General features: G+C 42.4%; 2 long non-coding RNA genes across 3 annotated transcripts in view; one reads left to right on the top strand and one right to left on the bottom strand.

The window, feature by feature from the left end:
* Positions 1–3,147: 3,147 nt before the first annotated feature.
* LOC144284308 (uncharacterized) lies at positions 3,148–24,521 on the top strand. Of its 2 annotated transcripts, XR_013352653.1 has the most exons (7): positions 3,148–3,753; positions 11,770–11,934; positions 12,515–12,679; positions 13,455–13,544; positions 17,402–17,559; positions 21,029–21,170; positions 24,382–24,521. It is a non-coding gene; the product is annotated as an uncharacterized LOC144284308 (long non-coding RNA). The 2 variants fall into 2 exon arrangements; XR_013352654.1 differs by lacking the exons at positions 11,770–11,934; positions 12,515–12,679 and having other exon boundaries at positions 3,170–3,753.
* LOC144284309 (uncharacterized) overlaps positions 21,514–27,463 on the bottom strand; it is a 24,330-nt gene continuing 18,380 nt past the window's right edge. Inside the window, exon 4 of the long non-coding RNA XR_013352655.1 lies at positions 21,514–24,505. This is a non-coding gene — a long non-coding RNA (uncharacterized LOC144284309). The remainder of the gene's footprint in view (positions 24,506–27,463) is intronic.

Below are 27,463 nucleotides of genomic sequence, written 5' to 3'. Positions count from 1 at the left end.
TGGGCATGATGCCTGACTTTGTCTGTGTCTACTTGAGAGGACCACCATGGGACACGGCTGGCAAAGGATCATTGCTTGTTGGGGACCCAAACTTACTCCCATTTCAACCATAAGAAACCCTGGAAGGTTCTTACCGTGAGGACAGAATGGCCTCCTCTTTCTAGTGCTCACCTTGAGCCAGGCGCTCGGCTGTGCGTTTTCCGTGAGCTCTCTACTTCACTCACTGAGGCTGTATCCCTGATAGTTACTTAGCTCCATTTCACATGGAAGAAATGGACGTTTCCAGTGAAAATGCCTTTTCTCGAGGTCACATGGGTAGTAGGAGTCAAGAGCATGAGTTAAGCCCAAGTCTGGTGTGACTGTGGAGGGAGTCCAAAGCCACCCCACTATCTCCCTCTCTACCATGTGCCCATTCTACCCACTTCTGTGCTTTTCCTCTCCTCACCCATAGGCTCATATGTATGGCTAAAATTTTGTATTTATGTCACATACCAGGCCCACACGCAAGACGTTTTCAGTAATAGGAAATACGTGTTGGGTTCCTAGTCTACCTCAGTCTTCTTTCTGGGACCTGGGGCCTCCCAGAAGCTGTCCTCAGTACTTAGGGCCTGTCTTTTTGCATTGAAAGAACTCCAGACTTCGTCACCCATTTGTCATTTCAAGGTGTATCCCTGACCTTGGAAAAGCCACCGCGCCAACCTTTCATGCATCCATGATGTCTATAAAATCAGAAAACTCAGACTTAACCTGCCTATCTACTTCCTCCGGGCGTTGTGGAAGAGATTGCTAAGTTAATATTTGAAAAGGTTCCTTTGGTGAAAGGACAGAGAGCTATTTTTATGCTTTTCTCCATGTGTAGCTGCAGACATAATTAGTGGTCATAAAATTATCCAGCTCTGAACAGAAATTAACTGAAGCATTTTACTGGTGGATGTGTTGGGTTGAAATGCCACATCTTGATGGTTGACTGCTTCTGTGAGGGGCACTTTGTTGACTGTGTGTTTACTTCAATTTCGTGGGAAAGCCTCACTTTCGTAGTGAAACGATTCCTGAAGAGGAAGGAGATGCTCCCAACCCCCTAAGCACTATGCTCTCCAGTTAAGACCTACTCATCTTCTGAGTTCTAAACAAATGAGACCAGTTTTTTGTGACTTCTATCTAAGTAGCCATCCTGTTTTAAATTGAATTGAAAAAATAATAAAAGAAAGTGGCCCTAAGTCACATGGCCTGGCAGTCAGAGGGTTAAGGGTAGCTCCTGATCCCTGATCCCTTCCCTCTCCTCAAAATAGAGGAGCCTGCTCACACCTCACCCCTCCCCGCAGCTCTGCAGGCCCCAGACGCCATCCCCACTGGCATCTTCCACCCCCGTGGTTGTGAGCAGACTTACTTACAGAACCTTCCCAGGATTTGGAAATGCGCAACTGAGGTACTAAAAATAATCACCCGTTGCCAATAAGGCCCCAGAGAATGGAATCAAGTCTAAATTATTTCTGAGAAATTCTGTATTGGTTCTAAGTGTTACCAGTAGTGTAGGGAAACGAGCTAGTTATACAATGCCAAGGGTTGACGTGAGGAAGAAAGAGGATGAGATGGGGCATCTCAGGGACTCAAGCCTCAGACCTTGTCGGTTAGAGGAAGTACTGGGGACACGTGCTTCATTTGGGCAGTGTCTGTGTGAGCTGATATGCTTTTATGATGGGCTTGGGTGTGTGTGTGTGTGGTGTGTGTGTGTAAGTAGCAAATTCAGTGTGATAGCCTTTGGGACAATAATCTCTGTTCTCTGCAGCTGGCACTCAGGTCTCTCCCCTGATAGCAGGAGCGTGGTACAGCTGTGAACTGTGACTCCAGTGACAGCAACTTCCTCCCAGCCAGAGGGCTGAGAGAACCCAGCATATCCTTCAACTGCAAAGGGCTTCCAGAACACCGTTTGCAAGTATCTAAATAAATCCATGCTCAACCGTAGCCGATTTTTCAATGTTTTGTTGAAGTAACTGCCAAAGGAGGTGTTTAGTCTATTCAAATGTGTTTATAGAGAAGAAGAAATACACATGGATAAAAAAGACACACAAATCCGCTGGACATGGAAAGTTTTAGGAATGGGGAAGGTTATTAGTGATTTGGTTTCAGGATTCTGAATTTTAAAACTTGGGCTTTGGGAAATATTTTGCATGTGAATGAAAAAGATGTTAAGCCCCAATGGCCTCCTGCCCTAAGCCAGAGAGATGGAACATTAGACATTCCATTTGCTTGAGGCCATTCTTTGAACGTTGAATTCATTAGGTTTTTAGAGCCCCTGTTATTCTAGCTGTGGACAAACAGACCCAGATAAAAGGTGAAAATAAGAATCCTGCTCTTCTGCCAAATTTCTACTGAAGAAACAAAAAGCATGCTAGGAGGAGGGTTGCAATGAGGTACCCAAGATGGGTCCCTGGCATGCGTGCCGGATATCCAACACCTTGGTATTAGTTTTGGTGTGGAAAGAGAATGGGAGCAGAAGCCGATTTCTACCTGGTGGTGTTCAGCTACCTCATCCTAAAATTCCATCCAATGGCACACTCAGGGCCAGGATGATCAGAGCCAGGGGGACCTGACACTGACCAGCCAAGGGGGCCGGAGCTGGCTCTCCTCTCCCATCTGTTCCCAGGCTGTAGGGTACTCTCCTCAAGGGCATCACAGCCCACAGGACTGTAAGCATCTCCGAGCTGTGTCTCAATCACATGTTTGCATCCCAACATGTAAGATTGGAAGTACCCCCCAACCCCAGAACCTCCTCCGTCTCCCCTGGGATCCACCATTCCAGTATCAAAAGAACAGGGCTGGATTCTTGGCTGCACCCCCCCCCCAGGAACGTGGCCATCCACAGCCCCGAAGAGGAGCCCCAGGATGTGCCAAGAAGGTGCCGGGTGAAGTGTTCCCTCCTCTGAGTCCCAACGGCCCCTCTGGACCCAGATGCTGTCCCCTGCTGCAGCTCAGCATCCCTGGCTGTGCCGTGGGGACAAATGAGGGTTTGTAGAGGTTTCCTTCTGTGGCTGTACTAGCAACAGGTGCAGGGGCTCCGTGTCTGTGCTACTGAAAATAGTGCCAGGAAGGAAGGAAGTGGCCAGGCCTAATAGCTGGTTTTACAGAAATGTTAAGTCTGTCCAAGAACTTGAGTCATGCTGTGGAAGGATCAAGATGTAGGACGTTTCAGAAAGCATTTTCTGGTGTCCTCTGATCAAGGCAAGGAGCTGCATGTGCAGTTCTGTTGCTCAGAGCAAGCTGCTCCTTGCAGGTTTGGTCTGTTTCTCTGTCTCTGGTTTATAAACGCCTGGGGATGGAGAATGCGGGCTCTCTGGAAGGTCCTGTGCTGGTACTGTGCACACGCTGCTCTGTGAACCCCTTACACACGTGGCTGGACAAACACCACCCTCACATGCGGCAGCCTGTGCAGCAAAAGCAGCTGATTTTAGTAACACAACTGTTTTTGCAGGTGCGGAAAATTCCACAGTGATTGCACATCTCGGTTTCAGTTTTGGTTGAGAAGAACGTTTAAAAGTCTGAACACCCAAACACCCGTCCACATGAATCATCAGGCAAAGAGAATGCCCAAGGTGTTCCATCTGCTGGGAGCTTGGGTCATAGATCTGAGAATGCTCATAATCTCCAAATTCTCTCTAATGCACCAGTTCCAAGGTGTTGACATTTTCAATTCACAAGTTATGTTTGAGCCCACTGTCCGAAGTTTCAGGATAAAGTTAGCAGCTAAAAGTTAGGGTGAGTTCCTTCGCATGAGGGATGGCTAAGAAACAGAAATGGCCTATTGATAAATATTCTCTAGGGGCGCCTGGGTGGCTCAAACAGTTGAGTGTCTGACTCTTGGTTTCGGCTCAGGTCATGATCTCATAGTCCTGAGATGGAGCCCCAAGTGGGGTCCTCACTCATCACAGAGTCTGCTTAAGACTTTTTCTCCCTCTCCCTCTGCCCACCCCTGCCTCCATTCTCTCTCATAAATAAATAAATATTTTTTAAAAAAAAGAAAAAATAGATTCGTTCACTCAACACTGTGTATTACGTCCCTGCTATTTGCTAGGGCTGTTCCAAGTGTTAGAGAAGTGTATAGACATGAACAAAACTAAATCCTTGTTCCAGTGGAGCCTAAATTCTAGTAGAGGTGGACATTCAATGAACAAATCACCTGTGAGTGACAATAAATTCTTTTTGAAAAAAGATTTTATTTTTTTGTTCATGAGAGACACAGAGAGAGAGAGAGAGAGGCAAAGACATAAGCAGAACGAGAAGCAGGGTCCCCACAAGGAGCCCGATGTGGGACTCTATCCTGGATCCTGGGATCACACCCTGAGTCAAAGGCAGGTGCTCAACCACTGAGCCACCCAGGTGTCCCTAGTAACAATAAATTCTATGGAGAAAAGTAAAGCTGGATAAGAGACATAGGGAGTGAATGGGGATATTCAAACTTTCATTTTAGAGCTTAAAGGATCAGTTGAAGTGTTGGCAGTTGCAAAGACCAGCAGTTAGTGGGAAAGAAGGAAAACAGTGTGTATCAGCAGGGTTCGCTGCAGGAAACAGAAACCACTCTAGCTATTTTAAGCAGAAAGACATTAAACAGAGAGAAGCAGGTGTTTACAGCATTGTTTGGAAGGCTGGGGGAGCTGACTTTAGGGTTGCTTGCACCTCGGCCACAGCCGTGAAGGGTGGCCATCAGGAGGTTGTCGTTGGAAGTGATGACTGGAAACATACTGCTGTCCTTGAAATATAAGAATCAGGAAGTCCCTGTCGCCCCCATTCTGACTATCTCCTGGCACCCATTAAATTAGTGACCAAAAGCCCCAGTGTCTCCACAATTACATTTGCCAGTGGTTACAGCCACATGGGTGGGAAAGTTGATTTTGCTGCAATTCTCACTCCCAGCCTCATGCAAATGCATATAATTAGTTGAACCTAATTCACAGAAGCCTCAGCCACAAAAAAAGACTAGGAAACATGGTTCTAGATTTCCAACCTTTGCATTAGAGAAAGATACAGTAGATGGAATTGGGAATGTGTACTCAGTGCCTACTCGGGACATCCAGGCACCTCAAGGAAGCCACTCTTTGCCAAGAAATGTTGAAGGAAGTGGAAAATCCCAGGTAAGAATGTCCAGAGAATGGGAACTTCATCCTGTACACCCAGTGTATATGGGAAAGCATTGTTGTGTAGTGGGAAGAGATTAGGTTTTTGAAATCAGATAAACCTAGGTTCCGTTCTCACTTGTTGACAACTTTGGGCAATCTCTTAATATCTATGAGAAGTGGCTTCTTTTTATATAAAATGGGGTATTAGCTCCTTACTTGGAAGGATGTTGTAAGCATTAAATAAGATAATGCTATAAAAATTTGAGGCATATAGGCATTCCATTTTATTAACCATATAATTTGTATGTAAAATAACTAATATCCATATTTGGGGGTACTGATTCCAAATTACCCACCCTCTTCCAGACTTAGATTAATTCAAGGATCTGCCACTGAGGACCCCAGAGCTCAAACATGTGATGCCAGTTTCTATGTAGCTAAAATTAGTGGGTCTTGTTTTTTGGTTTTGGTTTTGGTTTTTAAGATCCTAGACCATCCTTAATGGAGACAGGCTAATTCTATTATTGAGTGGCTTAGAAGGAGCTAAGAAAACATTCCTTTCTGGTAGAAGTTGAAAAGGTCAGAACCTGCTGGTAGTTACTTTTATTTTTAACAACAACTACCAAATTGTTTAAATGCCTTATAAAACCACCAAGTGGAATGAAATACATTTTTGATTATTGAGGTGGTTCTACTTTGCTTCCTTCTGGGTCAGCAATATAATGCCCATCTATTATGGACCAGCTTGCACTATATTCCCCACAAGATTCATGTGATGCATGACATTTGACTCAGCAATTTCGAAACTAGGTATATTTCAACATACTTATAAAACAGACTAATAAACAATTAAGCTTTTGCGCTTTCTTAATATATTTCTACCCTATCCTAGAATGTCATTCCACCTCATGGATGGGACAAGGGAACTTATATGGCAAATGCTTTGTCAAAGCCCAAACATATACCAGCTGTGAGGGCAGGAGTGCTCCCTTCCAAGGCCTCTGTTTGCCTAAATGGATTAACACTGGGGCTGAGAAGGCTCTAGAAAAAGAGCTAGAAGACTGTGTCAGAGACTAGATCCTGGGATGTGACCAACTGGAACCAATAAGACTGAAGGTGGAGGGTGAACAGGTGAGTTATTCTCAGTAGTTTCAAGACTGTTGCTTGAGCCCATAAGGACACCTGATTACCCTTGAGTGTGTACCCTGAGGGTGTGGAAAGCTGCCACCTGAGGGCGTATCCCCCTCCTTATTCCCCAAGGTAGTGGTTTGATGAGCTGTGGTCCAAGCTTGAGTTGGCAGATCAAGTAAAATGACAAGAACTACCCTGGAAAGGACAGAGGCAGGTGGCCAGGAGGAACTCCCAGACATTCTGGTGTAGGATCACATCAGTGGAGCATGTAGCAGCCATAGATAAGAAATGAGAATTTGGCTAAAAGTGGGAAGGCAGTGGGGCTGGCATCTGGCCCAGGGAAACTGAAGGTCTAAGTAGTGTATTTAGTGGATTGGTCCACAAAGCAGAGAACCCAAGATACTGGAGCTGGAGGGACCTCAAAAATGGGTGTTAGTAGTGGCAGGGGGTTATGCTTCTGAAAGCCTTAGGGTTGCATAGACTGAGCTCTCAACATCAGGACAACTAGTCTATGTGTCATATGGCATCGTTTGTATACAGGCTGAGAAAAATTGGGATATTCGGGATCCCTGGGTGGCGCAGGGGTTTGGCGCCTGCCTTTGGCCCGGGGCGCGATCCTGGAGACCCGGGATCGAATCCCACGTCGGGCTCCCAGTGCATGGAGCCTGCTTCTCCCTCTGCCTGTGTCTCTGCCTCTCTCTCTTTCTCTCTCTGTGACTATCATAAATAAATAAATATTAAAAAAAAATTTTTAAAAAAAAGAAAAATTGGGATATTCAAATTGCAAATGGATACTAAAAACCATAATGTGACCATTATGATGTAAAAGTGCATTTCTTTCATTTCTTCAAGAGTCTCAAGATTTCCCCTCTTGTCTCCTTTTTCTTCACTTTCAGAACTGCAAGGACCACCACTGCTTCTCTATGTATCTGATTCTCCTCCAGAAGCAATGCTTCTCCTAATGCTACCTTTATTCACATTGAAGACCCTACAGGGAATCAATACCACATATACATGCTCTTCTAGGGAACTCTCTTCAAGGATGAGCTATTTCCAGCAAGGGATAAGTAGCAAAACTTCAACAAAAGCACTGATCATGAAGATTTAATATATATAATTGTATAGCTAGGACCCAAACCAGGGTGGGGAGGTGATCAAATGATAATATGTTAACATGATGTGTTCTGGCCAAGGGGGGATGAATGCAGCTAACTACGGGTAGAAGAAGGGAGAGAGAAGAGCCAACTATCACATTCATTATTCCTCCTCTCACATTATCCATTAGGTCAATGGTATTGATAGATTCTGGGTATGAGTACTATCATACCACTTAAAATGGACAGAATAGACAATAAGAAGTTAAGAAAAAGAGAGAACAAAAGTATTACAAAAGGCATAAGTCTAGAAGTAACCAAATAGTCCTATATCAAAACAACTATGGCAAAATATCCTGATCCAATATTATGGTTGCTACGAACTGAATGTTTCTCTCTCTCTCTACAGAATTCATATGATGAAGTCTCTTCCCCCAATAGGATGATGTTAGGAAGTAGGGCCTTGGGAGGTGATTAGGTCATGAGGGTAGAGCCCTCATGAATAGGAATCATGCCCTTATAAAAGAGGCTCGAGAGAGCTCCCTCCTCCCTTCCATCATGTGAGGACATGGCAAAAAACAGCCATCTGGTGCCTTTATTTTGCACGTCCCGCCTCCAGAACTGTGAGAAATAAATTTCTGTTGTTTACAAGCCACCCAGTCTATGGTATTCTTGGAATAGCAGCCTGAATGGACTAAGACAATGGCTCTGGAAATTACTCAGTTCAGTGATTTGGAGGAGAAGATGAGGAAATATTCACACACCAGAATCTGAGCAGGGGAAAATGTGTGTCTGGAAAGAAAATAGTGCTTTGTCCCATTGCTTTGATTTGCTTTTAGTTGTATGATTTCATCGATTTTGAATTTTATAATCATTTCAATACTGTATGAGATTTTGTGATGATAAAAAGAGAAAAGGGGTTCAAAAGAGGTCAAGAAACACTAATCTAAGGGAGTTTCCATATTTGGAGGATAAGTGCAGCTACCTGAAATCGAATCTCTTCATACAGACCTTATATTCAAACAGGAGTGCGAGAAAACTGCTACAGTCCGTTGAGTTCAGCGTTAGAAAAAGAGAATACTTCAAACTTCAAAACTACCAATTACCTTCAAAAACTTCAAATTACAATGAGTAGACAAATGAGCACCATATCCCAAGACAGTTCCTATCACTTGTCACTATAAGCTGGGTATGGAATGTATAAGACAGGAAACTGAAAATCTCCAGGAAAAAGAACAAAGAGACATGGAAAGGAACCAAGGAGAAAACTTATGATCTTGCAGAAATAAGGCATGATGGTCCTGCTCCCCTCACTGTTCACTAAAGACATTTCACTTCACTGCTCTGACAGCTGAAGGCTGAGAATAGTCTTGAATTAGGAACTCTGTTACAAAATGCCCAGGAAAAGAAAAAATAATCAACCTAATTCCATAAAGAATTTCTGTTAGAAGAACACAGAAAATGAGAATCACAACTGTTGAACTGATAAAAATTCTCCACCCCAAGCCAATTGCAAAGCCAAAGAAAACTATACAACAGCACTCCAAACAGAAATTATTCTGTTCAAACAACTGAGGATGTTTTGGAAAACAACAAAATCATACATTTAAAAAGTAGGGCCATAAATGGGCACAAAATAGGAAGAAATGCAACAAGAGTTGATTGACTTAGGAAAATAAAGAAAAATTCAAGTGTTTTAAAAATTAAGAATAAATACAAGGTTTGGATAGATTTGAATGTTGTATGATTTCAGCATTGAAGAAGGGCAGCTAAATAAGAGAATGGAAATAAAATTAAGAGAGGTGTAACCGGGGTTGAAGACAACGTGATTAAGATGAAAAACAGGCAAATGAGGTCCAACATACATACAGTAGCAGCACTTAAAGAAGAAAAACAAAGCAATGAAGTATCCTATAATCCAAGAAAACTCTCTGGAAATAAGAAAAAAAAATGTAAACAATATTTGAAAAGACTACTACATATCTAGGAAAATTTATCAAGAAAGAGCAATTATGAGACATTTTCTAGTGAACTATGAGATTTTAAAGACACACACACACATACACGCACTCCTCAGGGCCTGTATTAATAATAGTTTACCTCAAACTGGTGGCTTAAAACAACATAAATTTATTTTTGTACAGTTCTGGAGTCCAGAAGTCCAAAATCAGGATGTTAACCTGGCCATGTTCCCTCTGAAGGCTCTAATTGAGAATCCTCTCTGCTTTTCTCAGCTTCTGGTGACTCTAGGTGTTTCTTGGCTTGTGGTCACATACTGCACTCTGTCCTCAGTCTTCATGTGGCCTTCTCTTCTTTATCCCTATGCATTTCCCCCACTGCCTGTCTCAAATTTATGTCCTTGTCCTTTTCTCTTATTAGAACACTTGTCCATTAAATTTAGAGACCATCTGGGTAATCCAGGATGATCTAATATCAAAATTCTTAATTACATTTGCAAAGACTCTTTTTTTCAAATAAGGTAACATTCACATGTTCCAGGGACTTAGATAAAGACATATCTTTTTAGAGTCACTATTCGGGATCCCTGGGTGGCGCAGGGGTTTGGCGCCTGCCTTTGGCCCAGGGCGCGATCCTGGAGACCCAGGATCGAATCCCACATCGGGCTCCCGGTGCATGGAGCCTGCTTCTCCCTCTGCCTGTGTCTCTGCCTCTATCTCTCTCTCTCTCTCTCTCTCTGTGTGTGACTATCATAAATAAATAAAAATTAAAAAAAAAAAAAAGAGTCACTATTCAATCTACTACAGGGCCTCCTAACTAAAAGGTCAAATTACTTATAAGGGTAAGAATATTAAACTTACATCAGACTTCTCATGAGCAACTGATAAAGCCAGTCAATAAAAGGCAACATTCTTTTTTTTTTTTTTTTTTTTTTTTTTAGAGCAGCATTCTTAAGAGGCTCAAGAACAAAGAGTGTGAGCCAAAGATTTTTTATCCAGCCAAACTGTCCTTCAAATACCAAGGTTAAAGGAAGTGGTTTTAACATGTAGTAACTCAGGGAATACTGTACACACATACTGTAGAATTTTTCTAGGGGATGAGCTTTATCTAGCCAGGAGATAACCAGAAAACCTTAGTAAAAGAATCAGGGGTAAAAACATATTTTATGATGTAATTTTATATTACTATACAATATTAATTATCACGTTATCTATGTCATAATATGTTTGATAGCATAGCTAAGACTAAAACAAGGGTGAGGATATGGACCGAAGAGTTACTACTCTACTATCTCTATATGTTATGTTTTAGAAAAATAAAAATAAAACCACCAAAGAAACAGAGGGAAGGGAGAGAAACAGGAAGGTAAAATAGCAAAACTGACAGTTGTACAGTCAATAAGTGAAGAAGGATACAAATGGACATACCAGATGGCAAAGTCTCAGTATGAAAAAAAGGAGATTAAAGGCACCAAAGACAGCCATTGGAACAAACATACAAACCTTCTGAAATGCCAAAAGCAATGGAAAAAATAAATAGCAAAGAAAATAGGCCCAATTCAGAAGGAACTACAGTAACTCTAATACATGCATAATTATAATATAATATGATAACTTTGAGACTAAACACATAAGTCATATCAGTTAATGGAATAGCCTTTGCCACTATCTTCTCTTCTTGCTCTACGGACAAATGAGCCAATTCTCAAAATGGCTCATAAAGCAAAAGTGGATCCCATATTATATTTAAGGAGACACACCCCAAACACAGTGATTCAAAAATGAAGACATGGCCAAAAAATAAAAAATAAAAAATAAATAAAAAAACAAAAACAAAAACAAAAATGAAGATATGGCCAAGAGCATACTAAAAATATAAAAACAGTAAGAAGACAAGGTAGTGACTCATATTAGTTAAAGTGAATTCAGGCCAAAAAGCTTTAAATGAGACAAAAAAATACATAGAATTGGGGCTGATAACCACAATTTGCAATGAAGACAAATTATAAACATCTATGCCCCAAAGAATACAGCAACCACCAACATAAAGCAGAAATCACGTGAGATGAGAATACAAGAAGATAGAAGATAGAGATTTTAACACGACACACTCAGCATGACAGGTCTAATGGAAGGAAAATAAAGATATAAATGCTTTGAACAACTTAATAAATAATAAGATAGGACTTATGCATATATATCTTATATCGTTCCCTCAATAACAGAGATTATATCTTCTTTTCAAATGTAATGAACATGGATCATTTTCAACACTTGATCACCTGTGCGTTTTTACAGTCACATTAAGTGAACCCGGGTAAATTTGGTAGAACTCTGCTTTTATTGTATAAGATGCAGGTGCAGTGAAGACAGTTCCTACTTGAGCGTATCCCTGACCCTTTCCAGACACAGCACAACTAATATCTCCTTTTGAAGGACAGCATGTGGGATGCTTAAAATACAATATGCTTTCAGACACCTGTGTCTAGGGATCGATGACTCCTCCAAGTCTCCAGACCTCCCGGGACTCATCTCTTGCTGCTGCTCGGGCAGGCCACTTGGTGTGCCAGTCAGTTGCGCTGTGTGGTCTGTGCTGTGGCCTGTGAGGTGTACGGCATCATCAGATTGCCATTCGGCAAGGTCAGTGACAAGCACAGGAAACTGTGGGCTACTCGTGCATGTAATATGGGCAGAAAGCAAAAGCTGAACCTGGCTTCCATAGCTCGTACACAAAGCATCCTGAACGCTCTTGCTCCGTGGATTTGTCATTTATTGTATGCTCTGAATCCACAACTATTTATTTTGATATTTAGTAATTCCTTTTTTTTCCTTTTATAATAAACAATTTGGGGAGCAATATTTTTTTTTACAAAGTGCGTGCTTAATGAAAGAAAATATTACTACCTTTCTGACTCTCAAGGAAGTTATGACGAAATGCAATTTACACCACAGTTTTGTCAACCTTTACCTGCCAGCCAGTAACTGACCTTGAGAAAACCTGTGGACCAAATCTGCTCAAGAACTATCAGCGTCTATTTCAAAAGTTAGTAGTTGTTTTAAGAAGACTGTGCTTAAAGATGGCTATTTAACATAAGTAGATACAAAAGATATATATATATATATATATATATATATATATATATATATCTCACTGTGAGGTAGAGCTGACTATTTAGATCAAATGTCTGTTCTTCTACATAAATATTTTCATTTTCAATAGTGGTGCCCCCTGGGAAGGGCCATGGATCCTGGCCGGACCACACTGCTGCTCATCCTAAGCCCTATCAGTGGCCAGAAAAGTCAAGGGCCTCCAAGTGTGTCAGGCAGAGTCAGCTGGTAATGGAAAAGGAGTCTTTTTTCTCATAAGAGAAATCAACCCAAATAAGTAAGATATATCTGAAAGCTTGCGTTGACTGTGGGGGATTTCATGGCCAGAAATCAGAGGAAAGTGTTTCTAGCCGCCCCAGTAGCCATGTTGCTCTTTCTTGTCTATCAAGAGCTGCTAAGATGGGAGGAGCAGAGGCCTGTGGTCCTGTTTGCTTCTCTTCTGTCTGTGGGTTGCCAGTTGCAGGGCGTTCGTTCTGACGCTGGGGCAGGCTCTCAGGGAGAGCCACAGAGCCCCTGCAAGGTGACTCTTCCTTCCACATACCTACATCTTGGCCTGGTTTGGCTTTGCCCTCCTGTGTCTGTTCTTGCCATGTATTTCCAGGCTGAGGGGCTTACTCGTCCTTAGAAAGCTGGGCATTTTTCCAGAAGCAGCAAGCCAAAGCTCTTACTGCTAAAACAGGAAGGGAGAGGCTTTGCTGTATGAGAGCTTGTAGCCATGATTAAAAGGTTTGGGCTTTATAATTTCATTCAAAAAGAAAGAAACAGAATACACCCCAAAGAAAAATAACCATACACGCGAACATGCAAAACTTTTATAGGATTCATTCCTAATTCCTGTATCAGATGTGAGGTGGTATTTCACAACAGCGAACTCAAGGGAGGTTCCAGGCCCCAGAAAGGGGAGCCTACATGTTTCAGTAGAGCCATGAAAACCCATATTTACCCACGAGCCTTCAGGAAACCAAGTCCGATCTGAAAGAAATGAGTCTCGTGGTAGTCCAGGCAGGATGTTTAAAATAAACGTTAACTATTGTCTTCTTCTTCCTTTTTAGACTGGTTTTCCCTCCAAACTGACCTGAATTCTGTTATCTCTAAGGTTGAAGCTGGCGAAAGAGTTGGGCTTACAGAAAGTGGAGAGATAGGTACAACTTTTTTATTTTTTTTTATTTTTTTTTAATTTTTTATTTTTTATTTATGATAGTCACAGAGATAGAGAGAGAGAGAGAGGCAGAGACATAGGCAGAGGGAGAAGCAGGCTCCATGCACCGGGAGCCCGATGTGGGATTCGATCCCGGGTCTCCAGGATCACGCCCTGGGCCAAAGGCAGGCGCCAAACCCCTGCGCCACCCAGGGATCCCAGGTACAACTTTTTTAGCTGGTAGATGCAGCTCCAGCTCTGTGGGCAAAATAGAATTCTCAAGGCCTTGTGAGTTTTGAAAGCTGCCATATTTCCTCTAGTTTATGACTCGCTTTAATTTTTTTTTGATGCATTTACATCTATGGAATTGGGATCTGTAATGCACACTCTGTCAAAAATTTTTGCCAGTTGCTGGGCAGAAGAGAGGTGCCCGCGTGGTTGGCATTGCCTCTGGCCATTCGGACTGAGCCAGTGTACAAGTACCTCTTCACTTTGCCACTTCTGTTTCTTTATTTGGTGGCACCACACACTCTTAACTTAGATTTGTATCCCTAATGGTCGCTAGAAATGTCTTCACAAAGATTACACTGCTTTACTGAATTGAAACAAACACATGTCATGTGTGCTTAAGATTGCCTAGCACACGCCAAGCATTACAAATTGCCCTGCCACACAGAGCAAGTTAAAAAGTTCTCAGAGCTAGAGGAAATTGTTATGACCACTTCATGCAGCGTTAAAACAAAACAACCCCCCCCCACAAAACCCTGTTATTCAGAACCCAAAATCTATAAAAAAATTTCTAGTGACTTTCAGTAGAAGCTGTTTAATGTTTATCCTCCAAAAAGGAAAAACAAAATTATAAGTTTAACCAAAGAGGAAATGCCAGTAAACCCCTAGGATTCTCCATGATGCCTTCAAATTACATTGTCAATCTTCAGTGTGTTTATAAGGCCAAGCTCTTAAGTGTGTCTGAAAAGCGGCAAGTCCTCACAAGGTTGTGAATAACTGTGGGGGTCCAAATTTGATTTGGAAGAAAATTTAGTCTCTGATTATTAAGTAAGCCAGAGTTAAGCTCTGATAATTGTGAACAGTACAAGGGTCTGTGTCTAGAATCTTTTTTTTTGCATGTGGACATCCATTGTTCTGGCACCACCGGTTGAAAAGACTATGGCTTTTCTCCATAGTATCACTTTGCTCTTCTGTCAAAGATCAGTTGACTATCTTGGTGGGGGTCTGCTTCTGGGTTCTCTATTCTGTTCCATTGAGCTGCTTGTTCTTTCACCAATACCTTCTTCGTTACTATAGCTTTATACTAAGACTTGAAATCAGGTAGGGTCAGTTCTCCAAGTTTGTTTTTCTCCTTCAACACTGGGTTGGCTTTTCTGGATCTTTTGCTTCTCCATATAAACTTTAGAATCAGGTTATTGGTAGCCACAGAATAACTTGCTGGGATTTTAGTGAGATTGCCTTGAAATTAGAGATCAAGTTAGGAAGACTGACATCTTGAAAATATTGAGTCTTTCTATCCATGTACATGAAGCATCCCCCCATTTGTTACATATTTAGTTATTCTTTGATATCTTTCATTGGAGTTTTATACTTTTCCTCATATAGATCTGGTACATATTTTGTTAGATTTGTACCTAAGTATTTCATTTTGGGGAGTGCTAATGTAAGTAGTATTATGTTTTTAGTTTCAAACTCCTCAGTTCATTGCTAGTTTATGGGGAAACAATAATAGCATGTAACTGCTGTTAAACAAATGCTAAATTTAAGAGACTATACATTAAATTTAGCCTTCCACTCTCCCTGTTTTTCCCCTCCTTTCTTCCTAACTCCTCTCATTTACTACCTTCTTTTGTTTCTTTCTCTCACTGAAAGGCTTCTATTCAGTGATAGAGCCTCTTACAATCAATAGCATCCAGCTGGGGAAATAACATCTCAGATCGCTTAAGTTAAGCTTTATGGGATGAAAGGCTGGGGATGACTTCAAACAAGTGAGATGACTGGATCTCTCTCTCAAGAGAAGATGCTGAAGAAATAAAGTCACCATAGCAGAGTCAAGTGCAGATAAACATAAGCAAAGGCCAGGTTCCTCCAAATTCTTTGGAGTGGACGGAGAAAGGGTGAGTCTTGGTTTCGTAAGCACAGCAAGTGGGTCAGATGGGGAGATTGATTAGCAAGCGGCATTCTCAAAAGAAGAGGAGGCAGTGAAGTTCGAGCACTTCAGATCAGGTGTACCTCCCTCAGGGCCTTTGCAACTACTGTTCCCTTTGCCCAGACCATTCTTCCCCTAGATAGCCTCGTGACTTTCTTCCTCATCTCCTACAACTTTTTGCTTCAATTCCATTGCTCATTGAGGTTCTCTTTGAACACCATATTAACAACGACCAATTTCTACTCCCCACATTCCATAATCTTCTCTGCATCTTCTCCCATAGCATGGCAAAGGACAAAGAAAGAAATTCTGAAAGAACAGGGAGAAGGGGGAGGTGTCTCTTCCCTTATTTTCAATGGGGATGATTAAGCCTTTTGCTTTTAATTTGCATTTGCCCTCAGATGCCCCAGCATCTCGAACAATGCATATGGTGGGTACTCACTAAATATTTGTGGGATGAGTAAATGAATGATGGATCCTGGTGTGACTGTCGGAATGCTTAATCTATGATATCAAACCCCAGTTACAAATTGTGTTCCATGTAAACATAGTTCCAAGGGATGTGAATAGGCATTTTATTTTTACTTGTTTGACATTCATTCTGTGTCATTTTTTCCTTTATCCTCATTTAAAAGAAATTATTGTGACACACCTTAAATATGGCAAGAATAACCTTTTAAAGGTATCCAATTCTGTGAGTTTTGACAAATGCACAGTTGTGTAGCCATCCCCCTAATCATGATGTAAAATGTTTCCCTCAGTCCCAAAACTTCCCTCTTGTCCCTTTCTGGTCAACCTTTACCCTATTCTCAGACTTTGGCAGCCACTTGCCAGCTTTCTACTCTTCCAAGTGTTGCCTATTCCAGGATGTCATATGAATGCATTATACAATATGTAGCCTTTTGAGTCTGGCTTCTTTCCCTGCATACAATGTACTTGACATTCAACCATATGGTTGCCTGTGTCAGTAGTTGATTCTTTTTTGTGGTGGAGCAGTATTCCATTGTATGAATGTATCAGTTTGTTTATCCATCCATTCATTGGCTGTATAGGGGAAGGAAAACACTTTTTCCTCTACCCTTCTAGGTTCAGTGGCTGGAGCCCTGCAAATGAACTGAGAAGAGACAAATTAAGCAGGGCGGGGTGGGGGCTGGGGTGTTATTTCACATGCATAAGAAGGGCCTCACAGAAATCAAAACCCTAAAGAGGTAGTCAGACCTCAAAGCTTATCTACCACTTTAGCCAAAGGGCAATAAATTTGTGGAGACATAGCAAGACAAGGCAAAGGGGGTTGAGCTTTTGGGGTGGTAAATTGTGGAAGGTAAATATATGGGGAAACTAATGGAAGATAAGGATTATTTAGCACAGCTTGTTTGTGTAGGTCCATTTTGGTGCCGAATCTCCGTCTTCTTTGTAGCCATAAAACTCCCCCAGGAGAGGGGATTTATGACAGTCCTCATTTCTCAGAAGTTTCTGTTTTTAATCAGATTGGGACAGTTCTGAGAAGGTTTCTTTCCTCTTCTGTTCATTCTAATTGCCTCCACCTCAAAATAATCCTAATACCAAAGTGGCATGTTTTGGGGTGTCATATTCTGGTCCCCTTCAAAGGGTTTGGGTTGTTAACAGTTGTAAGTGATGATGAATAAAATGTTTTAAGCATTTGTGTCCTAATTTCATGTGAATATAAGTTTTCATTTCATTAGGTAAATACCTAGGAGTGAGGTTGCTGGGCCTAGTAAGCATCTATTACAGACTGAACGTGAGGACAGAGAGAGGCAACCATATGTAAGCCGGAAAGACAGTTCTCACCATAAAGCGACCATGCTGGCACCTTGATCTTGGACATGAAGACTCCAGAACTGTGAGAAAATCAATATCTGTTGTTTAACCCTCCCCCCCTCCCCCGCCCCAGTATGGTATTTTGTTACGGCAGCCCAAGCTAAGACAGTATGTACTTTATTTTTAAAACTGCCCAACTGTTTCCCAAAGTTGTGGTACCATTTTGCTCTCTGACCAGCAGTAGTACAAGAGTTCCATCTGTTCTGCATCCTCACTAATACTTAGCATCTCCAGGTTTTTTTTTTTTTTTTTAGTTATTCTAATAGGGTGTTATGTTTTAAATTTTCACTTTCCTAATTACTAATGATGTTGCACATCTTTTCATGTTCAACAAGGCTTTAAACCAAGTTAAACAGATTTCTTTCTTTACTGCTGAACTACTCTGTCTTTGCTATAATAATGCACACTGTGAATTGCCTAATGGGAAGAGAACTAGGACTGTGATTTTAACTTGACCATGGGACTCTTCTATGGTCTATAGTATTCCAGTGAGACTATTTTGGCAAATGCTGGCCTGTGTGGTCAAGTACATACTCTTCTGTAGAGCATTTAATCTATTCAGTCTTCCTTCCCTTTGGTTTCTATTCCTAACAGAAACACTTTTGGGGTATCAGTTATGCCACCTCCAAACCTTTGCTCATGCTATTCCACCTACTTGAAATGCCTTTCCCCTTCCCTTTTCTCCCTTAACTCCCCCAACTTTGCCCATCTGGCTCATGCCCACAGGGAGCTTTTCCAGCCCACAGTGATCTCCCTCAGACCTCCCCAAGAGGGGAGCCTGTGGCATTTGGGTTTCTGTACCTTCTCTCCTCTCTCACTGGTTGTCTTACCTGGCTCAGCAAATTGTCTACATCCAGCTCAATAGTCAGAGGAGTGGCTAGTCCTGGTAGATGGTGAGTCAAGACTGCTCAGTGCTCAAGTGTCCCAGGATGACTGTCAAGAGTGGTACAGCTCTTCTCCTACCTTTTAGCCTTTTCCGAGCACCTTAGCCTTGTGGCAATGTCAGATGGGATGGCACAAACTAGCATACAGCCAGAGATCATTTAGTAGGAACATGATGTGCCCAGTTCTGCAGAGATCACATCCTGTAGTTCTATGTCCTTTATCCTTCCAACAAACATAGATTGAGCATCTACTGTATAGCACGCACTACAGGAATTCTTGGGGGATACAGGTATGAATGGAACATGTTCCCTGACCCAAGGAACTTATCATCTTGATGGGAGCCAGGTATATAAATAAAACCTTCCAACAGACCCCTGGATATAAGCTATGATTCTTAGGTTATGCCACCGATGGTGATGGGAGTTGGGATATGAGATCCAACTGTCAGTCACAGATTTGTATTGCTCTGACTCTCACCCACACAAGTCTAGGAGTTTCTAGGGTTTTCTATATGGTTATGAAGGCATCTTGGCTGCCACAGTACAGCACAGGTCTTTCTCTGTCTGCCCATGCTCACTGTGGTCAGCTCCCCTGGACCCTATTCACATGTAGATGTGAATGCCCACCCAAGGCACCCTGCACTGCAGATACTGGCTGAAGGCACTATATATAAGTTCTCTCTCCATTCTGTGACAGGAGACACACCACCTGCTCTGGCCCACTGCCCAACCCCGTAATCATTTATTCTCTACTCAAACTTGCTTCACGGGTCACTTCACTTGAGCCTGAGTCCTCTTCATCCCAACTTGTACTTCATTCTGTTCATTATGTTCCAGAGTTATACTTTTTAAAGTACACCTCAAACTACAGTGGCATTTGGGCTGCCCTAGTGCATACAACATCTCTTTGAAAATTGGAAACATGCCCTTGCTTCCTCCAGGTAGACTCAGCCCCATGCAAGTGTGCATGCTTAGTAAGTGGAGGATGGGCTGGGTTGCAGCCCTAACTCACCCCCTTGGCTGGTTGTCCTTGGCAGAGCACAACTTAGCCAAGTATGATCCTGATGATATGGCCCCTGGCTGTATTATTGCAACACATGGGGTGTCTTCACAGTTGTTTGCTGGCCGTTCATTTGCTGTTTCCCAAAGTTTTGTCTGACTTGAACTCAGAGGTAGGTCTCTCAAGGCCTTCCGTCTTGGCCTGGTCACACTGCAATTGACCCTCCCAAGGATCACATCTCTTCTGGGCGCACCAGGCCTTTTCCAGAGAACACCCCTGCTACCAGCCTGAGGGAGAGGATACCACTCTGTTCTGTACTCTATCTACCAATTACATGGGCCTGGATTTTCATTAATTCCTCACAGCATGGCTGAGACAACACTGCAGCATGTAACAAGGTTTTACTCCAGGGGCTCCTGGGTAGCTCAGTCTGTTAAGTGTCTGACTCTTGATTTCAGCTCAGGTCATGATTTCAGGGTCGTGGTGGGATCAAGTCCCATGTTGAGCCGCATGTCCAGTTCCATGCTGGGCATGGAGCATGCTTAGGATTCTCTCCCTTTCCCTCTGCTCCTCTCTCTCTCTCTCTCTCTCTCTTAAAAACAAACAAAACAAAACGAAACAAGGTTTTACTTGAGGTTCAAAGATAAAGGAAGGAACATAAAACCACATACATATAAATATATGTGTTTCCTCCCCTACCTCCAGAGTTTTAGAGATAGATAGATGATAGAGAAAATGATATAGATATCGATTTCTCAGGAATGAATTTACAAATATTGTATAAACTAGTATCTGCCCTGGGGCTTCTTACCAGACCATTATCCTGCTGTCTTCATGGTTTACTTGCATGTGACAAGGGGCAGCTCATCCCTATTGCCAGAAATACCCGGGGCACTTCCATCGTTTGACTCAGCACCAAACTGAACCATTGCTTCAGAGACAAAGAAGTTGTATTCCTTCATCTCAATCCTAGGCCCTTATTTCTTGCCCCAGAATTTATCTTTTGCCAGGATGATTGTCAGTTGGAATGTTACACCCTTTAGGAGTAAGGGGTGCACCTCCATCTGCAAGAAGGTGGTCTGGCTACAGTAAGATAACCACACGAAGAAGTGACATCAGTATGTTTTTCAAAGTTTGGTTTAAAAACGTCCAGGGGTATAAGTTCAGCCAGGGCTTTACTCACAGAGACATCAGTGAAACAAGGCTTAAATTATTAATGTGCTGCCACTATAGTCTCTCTTGACAGACGCCAAGAAGACTGAGCTACAAGAGAGTCACTGGGCAAATCTTCAGACAGAGCTAATGTAGCTCCCATAGGTGCTAAATGGGAAATTATGGGCAAAGTCTTAGAGCTCGAAAGAAGTGACTTTTGGCTTGATGAAATTATGTCTTACATCACATAGTGGATGGATGGTAGATTTTGAGGGACTTTGGCAAGTGAACAATGTGGATTAAGAAAGGCCTATGTGTTTTTTTTTAAAAATAAGCAATCTCTGAATACATAGAAAAATACCCCCCCCCCCTTTTTTTTCTACTCTCAATGATTCCTAGGATGCTTCAGTGAAATAGGAACTTCAAAATGATGCCTAGGTCCTATGGTTTTTCAGATGAGTCATTCATTGTACAATCATGCTAGGAAACTTCAAGTCTATTATTCAGAGAAGTTAAAAGAGCCTGTCCTTGGAAGCGAAGATGTGGGTCTGAATCTGGACTTAGCCGCTTACTACCTCTATGTTCTTGGTGATAAAGGTAATTCTTATATCGGGACCTGCAAAATGAAGGCCTCCCCAGTGGCCTGGCCCAACGTGCAAATCAAATCCTAAGTCAGCCACGCTTTAAGGGAAATGTGTCACAGTCAAAGAAACCTAGCATACCCCAGTTACAACCCTCCACCTCGACTTTAGCTTACATTAGCCTAGAAAATAGGAACTTTTTGCCTTGGAAGGAAGTCCCCGACCTCCTAGCCAATCATGTTCTGTTTCTGAGTTACTTTCTTACGCTCTAAACAATCTGCTCTTGCCCAAATTCCTTCAGGAAGAGTGTTTTACTCTCCCAATCTGTGGATTGTTTTCCCTTGAATAATGGACATCAAACTTGTTATTGTTTTATTTTTGTCATTTGATGTTGGGAAAATCATTTAACTTCTCCAGATTTTAGTTTCCTTGTCTGTAGCATGGACATGAGAATTATTTTGTCCACAAACTCACAGGGTATTGTCAACATTAAACATTAAATAAGATACTATGTGTAGGACCTGACTAATCGTAAATGCTCAATAAGTGGTTACATCTTATGAACTCATTTGTACTATTAGTTCCTAAAGCTTCAGCTACAAATAAAAACATGTATGTACTTTTACATGTAAGAGTTTTCATTTGAAGCAATGAAGCAATTCTTGGGAGTTCATGACCTTGATCTATTTATTTATTGTATATGAAGGGATGCGTGGAAGGGGTCCTTCACATAACTATCCCAGGGCTGTCCCCATAAGCCATTACCAATCTTAAGTGGGGTAGTATTGGGGTTCACTATGAAGTGCCAAGATCATTCCATCACACATTTTGAAGTTACTTTCATCAACAAATGCTGGCTTTGGGATTTTCCTCATAAAGGCTAATTCTAGTCTTCCTTGGAATTCTTAAATAGTTCAGCATACATTTGAGGTCTGGTATAAGCAAGGAAAACATTTACTTAGGAAGAAATAAAACTCCTTAAGTGCCTACACCTTTGCAAAACTCAGCCATTGCTCTCAGCACTTTTTCCCCCAGCATTTTGGGGGCCAATCCATCTAGTCAAATGCTACACAAAAGACTTTTTTCTGGAAACAACTTCCAGCAGGGGATTAGCACCAGTTCTGAGATTCCATTTGTCTTGTTTACATTCCTTGTGCAATTTCAGAACACTGTGTTCCCTTTCTTGTAATTGCACAACAAAAGCACTGCCACACAGCACTGGAAAGTCTTTCCACTCCACGCCAGGATTTCCTTCTGGCAGGTATTCTTCACAGACAGCTCTGGGACCTCCAGGCAGGCTGGTTCAAGGAAAGGGACAGTCAGATAGACCTGGGCTGGAGTTCACTGCTGTCCTTTGTGATGAACTTACTTAATCTGACTGGGGTTTTTTTCTTCTGTAAGATGGAAATAATAATATTACAGTCTTTGTGGGATCATTGTGAAGATTGAATAGGACAATGTGTGTAAATCATTCAGCACAGTGCCTGGCAATCTTAAGTACTCCAATAAATGAAGTCATTATTTTAATTATGGCGCGAAGGGAGTGTGCAGAGTTCTTTTCTTTCTTGTGATCCCCAACACCAAAATGCTCTGCCTTTGCTTAAAGTCTCCAAAGAAACACACAAAGTGTTCCATCAGAGAAGGTGCTAAGTGATATGGATTCTTGGCTTCAGTAACTATCTTTTAAAGTATTCCATGGCTTGGCAAAAAGGCTGTCTGGGTGACCACTTGGTCGCTCTTTGAATCAGTGCTGCTTTTGTAACATCTCTAGAGACAGAGGAGGGACACCTGTTAATGGTGAAGAAGCAGATGAGGAGAAGTGGGTCTTGTAATGATGACATTGAGAATCACACAATGATCCAAAGCAGCTGCTGTGTCTCTGTGGCTCACCCTTTGTGTGGTTGAAAAGGAGTGGGTGTGGCCGCAGATCATATGCTATTGTTGTACAGTTTTGTACAATGAACACTCACTTTGCAATGAATCCATTGTCATCAAACTTCCTGTATGCGGGGGTTACTCTATAGGTGAAGGCCCCAGGCTGGCCCCTAGCAGTCTGAGAGGCCTTCTGTGGGTGAGTCTTGCCCGGGAAGGATGAACGGATTGGTGTTTGCCTTGTGTGTGCTAAGCATTTGCTCTTGGAAGAGGGCGATAAGTACCTCATGGTGTGAGAGCGGGGAGCTGCTGGTACTCATCGTATAGCGTGGCGGAAGGAGACTGCATTTTAGAGTTCTGTAGTTCTAGACTTGAATTTCAGCTCAGCCACTCATCATTTACTTTGAACAACCTACTTAAGCTTGCTGAGGTATCTCATTTTAAAACAAAACCAATAACGTCACTTTACAGAACAGTTACTAGTATAGATAAAAGGCTGCACTGTACTTCGTACAGTGCCTAGTATAATGGGATAACAATAAATGGTGGTTTACATTGCCATTACTTAAAAATAATCTAGATCTACATAGGAGGGTGTTGGGCCCACAGAGCGGGCCAATTTCTTATGCAAATGAACAGGTTTTTGCACAGGCCTGTTTGCCCTGGGCATTATATCATTAGTAGCTGCTCAGAGAAGAACAAAAGCAGCTAGTATTTATTACTAAGTGAGATCCTGGCCAGAGCCTAGCCCCGTAGCAAATCTTGATGCCTGGTGCTGGCTTCCCAAAGTTGGCCTGTAGGCACCAACCATGCCAACGTGTCCGTCTGTCAATGAGGACAGAAGGAACACTCCCCTCTTTCATAAAGTCCTCGCACATATGGGAGAACCCAGAGGAAAGAACACTGGAAACATGAAACACCATTGTGCTAGGATGCAAGCTGGGCCAGCACACAACCTCCTTCATTTGTGCCATGTCATCATGGGAGGGACCATATCCCAGCTCCATAGCACTGCTGCAAACTAAATATAATGCAGACAAAGACAGCAAAGCCTGGATCTGGTGAGACTGGGCTCAATCTGACCTCCATGGCACTATCCCATAGGTCTGGTGATGGAGAGCATCTATAGTGTCATCGAGATGTGTGGCAGAGGGTTGGTTGTCCACCAAAGAACTCTGCTCCCTTCTGTGTTGCTGGGAAGTGGATGCTCAGCCAGGGTAACATTGCTCAGGAACATTTGCATCCAATTTGGGCCATGTGACGAGTTCTGGCTGTTAGAATGTGGGCAAAAGTGATGTAAACACTTTCAGGCTTGGCCTATAAAAATATGCTTCTTTGCTCTCCGTATCCTGCAGGTTGGTTGGATGTCAGTGACGTGGGCAGCATTGTGAGCCATGTGTTGAGGAGTCTCATGCAATTGCTCTTTCAGCTGGAGTCCCCACAGGACTGTGCCGAGTGGAGGTTTGTGTCAACTGGATGCTACATGAATGAGAAATAAATTTCATAAATAAAATTTTATATTTTATACAAATCAATACTACAATTTTGCCACTGAGTTTTGGAGGGTTTACATGTTATAGCAGCCATCACCATCTTAACTAATACAAGATGATTTGTAGGTTTGTTTTTTTTTTTTAAGATTTATTTGAGAGAGAGAGAGAGAGTGAGCACGGGTAGTGGGGGCAGTAGGAGAGGGAGGGAGGGTCTTAAACAGATTCCACACTGGGCATGGAGCCAGATGCAAGGCTTGATCCCATGACCCTGAGACCATGACTTGAGCTGAAACCAAGAGTCAGACATTTAACTGACTATGCCACCCAGGTACCCCAATGAGATGATCCATAATTGACTTTTTCCCAGAATGTATGCTGGGGATTTGTCTATTTAGAGATCGGATAATTGAGGGTGTTGGGTATGTGATCACACTAGGAAGGACCTATGCACCAACACTCAGTTCATGTGTACACATTTTAGGATAAGAAGAAGGAAGCCAGGGGCAGCCTGGGTGGCTCAGCGGTTTAGCGCTGCCTTCAGCCCAGGGCCTGATCCTGGAGACCTGGGATCGAGTCCCACGTTGGGCTCCCTGCATGGAGCCTGCTTTTCCCTCTACCTGTGTCTCTGCCTCTCTCTCTGTGTCTCTCATGGATAAATAAATAGAGTCTTAAAAGAGAAAAAGAAATTTCACTTCTATTAAGAAAAAAAAAAAAGGAAGCCTGATATTTAAAATGTAAGTGTAGAGCCTTGAATGTTGAGTAGATTTCGAATGTATAATAAACCACAGCTAAAATGGCAGGAAACACCTCCTTACTACAGGTTTCAAAAAGTTCTTCCTTGGAATTTCTTTACCCAAATGAACAGTTTTGGAGTGTCCTGCTCAGTGATTATTGTTTGGTTGATTAATTTAATTGGGGGAATAACATCCAAGAACTTTATATTCTCATCCTGGTCTGTGCAAAATTATTCAGCTGTCTTAAGCAAAGAAAAACTAGTAGTCCAAGTAATAATTTCTTGGATTCCTTAATGTCTTAATAATATTGATTGACAACTACTTAACTGTCAAGACAACATTACAAAGCCTACCGAGTTCTTTTCTTCCTTTCACTCCTTCCCAGGATAAGGACAGGGCCCCCTGTGAGGACAGCTAGCTCACTTTCACTTCAGTGAGTTCTCTGGGGATCCTTCTCCTCTCCTTTATGAGCCTGTCACATAGACTCCTTGGACTGGGAAGTTTGCCCAGGTCCTCACATGTCAGCCACGTAGGGCAAAACTCACTAGAAGTGTGCACTTCCCTTTTCTTCCCAGCAACAATGACTTTGTCCAATCCCCAGGAAGTCCTGTGCACTGTCAGCTGTGCGTGCGTGTGTGTGTGTGTGTGTGTGTGTGTGTCACCCATAACGTGGCATAAAAAAGACATAAGAAGCAACAGGAAGGACTTTTCTTAGGACTGCCTGGAAATTCCTAACCTTTCTGAGATGCTTTCTTTGCTGCTTTCCTCCTGCAGGAGCCATCCTGCCTCAGCAGGGTGGTGGTTTTCCCTAGACAAGGGGGCAGTTCACCTCAGGGGAGGAAGCAGGGAGGAGTGGTGCCTGTTTTCACCAGACTTTGGGCACCCAAATTCTGCTCACTTTTCTCCTCTAGAAAAATGATATACTTCCCCCAAATATTTTTTCTTGCTTCAAGTAAAATAAGTGTCTTAGAATTGATCCTCATCATGCTTTTCTCTCATCTTGCACTGGCCTGAGGCTCTGGAGAAGCCGCTGACTGTCCTCCACCCTTTCCTGGGTGTTGGTTTACCTGATAACATAATGGCTATACTAATAACTTCTGACTGAAGAACACTCCAAAACAGTAAATTCAGTGAAAATACATAGACAGCTCATACCTGGTAGCCCAGTTACTGTTGCTACATGAAAAGTTACCCTCAAAGTTTAGTGGTTTGAAACAATTTTCTTATTATGGTCATGGATTCTGGGGCTTTGGAATTGAAACAGCAGGAATGACTGTTCTATAAGATCTGGAGCCCAGACAGCTGGGAGTGACGCAAAACTGGGGCATAAATTCATCTAAAGACTCCTCCAGTCGCATATCTGGTGTCTGATTTGGGAGCATTTAAAGACGAGCACTGTTGACTAAGCATCCATCCAGGAGCTCTCCATGGGAAGCGGTTTACACATAGCATAGTGGCTTCAGGTGACCGGGACATCTAACCTGGAAGCTCAGGGCTCAAAGTAAAAGTGCTTCAGCAGCAAGACAAAGGCTCAGTGAATGGCCTAGGTGACCTGGAAGTCATGCAGCACCATTTCCACTGCATTCTATTGGTTGCAATCAAGCCACAACCCCGCCCAGATTCAAAGGAAAGAGAATTAGACTCTACATCCTGACAGGTTAGTAACACGGTTCTGGAAGTGCCTGGATAGAAGATGTGATCTTTTCATCTTTGGAAAATACAACCAGCCACAGTGGATTCTGGTTTTAGAGGTTGTGTGGGGATTTGCATTGCAGAATTGGAAGCCACGTGTGATCGGTGCTCTGTACTTTGTGAACACAGCGCTCTAGGGGTCCAGGAGGGGAAGAATCTTTACTCACAGAGATCAATCTGGTTGCATTCTAGCTAAACCTGGAAAGATAGGGCAGACAAGAGGGGATACCAAGCAGGGGAGACAGCACTTTTAAGTATAGGGAGGTGGGATAAAGAAGATGTGGTATACACGATGGAATATTACTCGGCCATCAAAAAGAGTGAAATCTTGCCATTTGCAATGGCACAGATGGAACTAGAAGGTATTATGCTAAGTGAAATAAGGCAGAGAAAGACAAAAATCATGATTTCACTCATATGTGGAATTTAAGAAACAAAACAGATGAACATGGGGAAGGGAAGGAAAAATAAAATAAGGTGAAATCAGAGAGGAAGACAAACCATAAGAGACTCTTAAA

This window comes from Canis aureus, chromosome 15 (genome assembly GCF_053574225.1).
Source record: "Canis aureus isolate CA01 chromosome 15, VMU_Caureus_v.1.0, whole genome shotgun sequence".
Taxonomy (NCBI): domain Eukaryota; kingdom Metazoa; phylum Chordata; class Mammalia; order Carnivora; family Canidae; genus Canis; species Canis aureus.
Note: the sequence above shows the minus strand (reverse complement) of the source record. Positions and strands in the feature narration are given on the sequence as shown.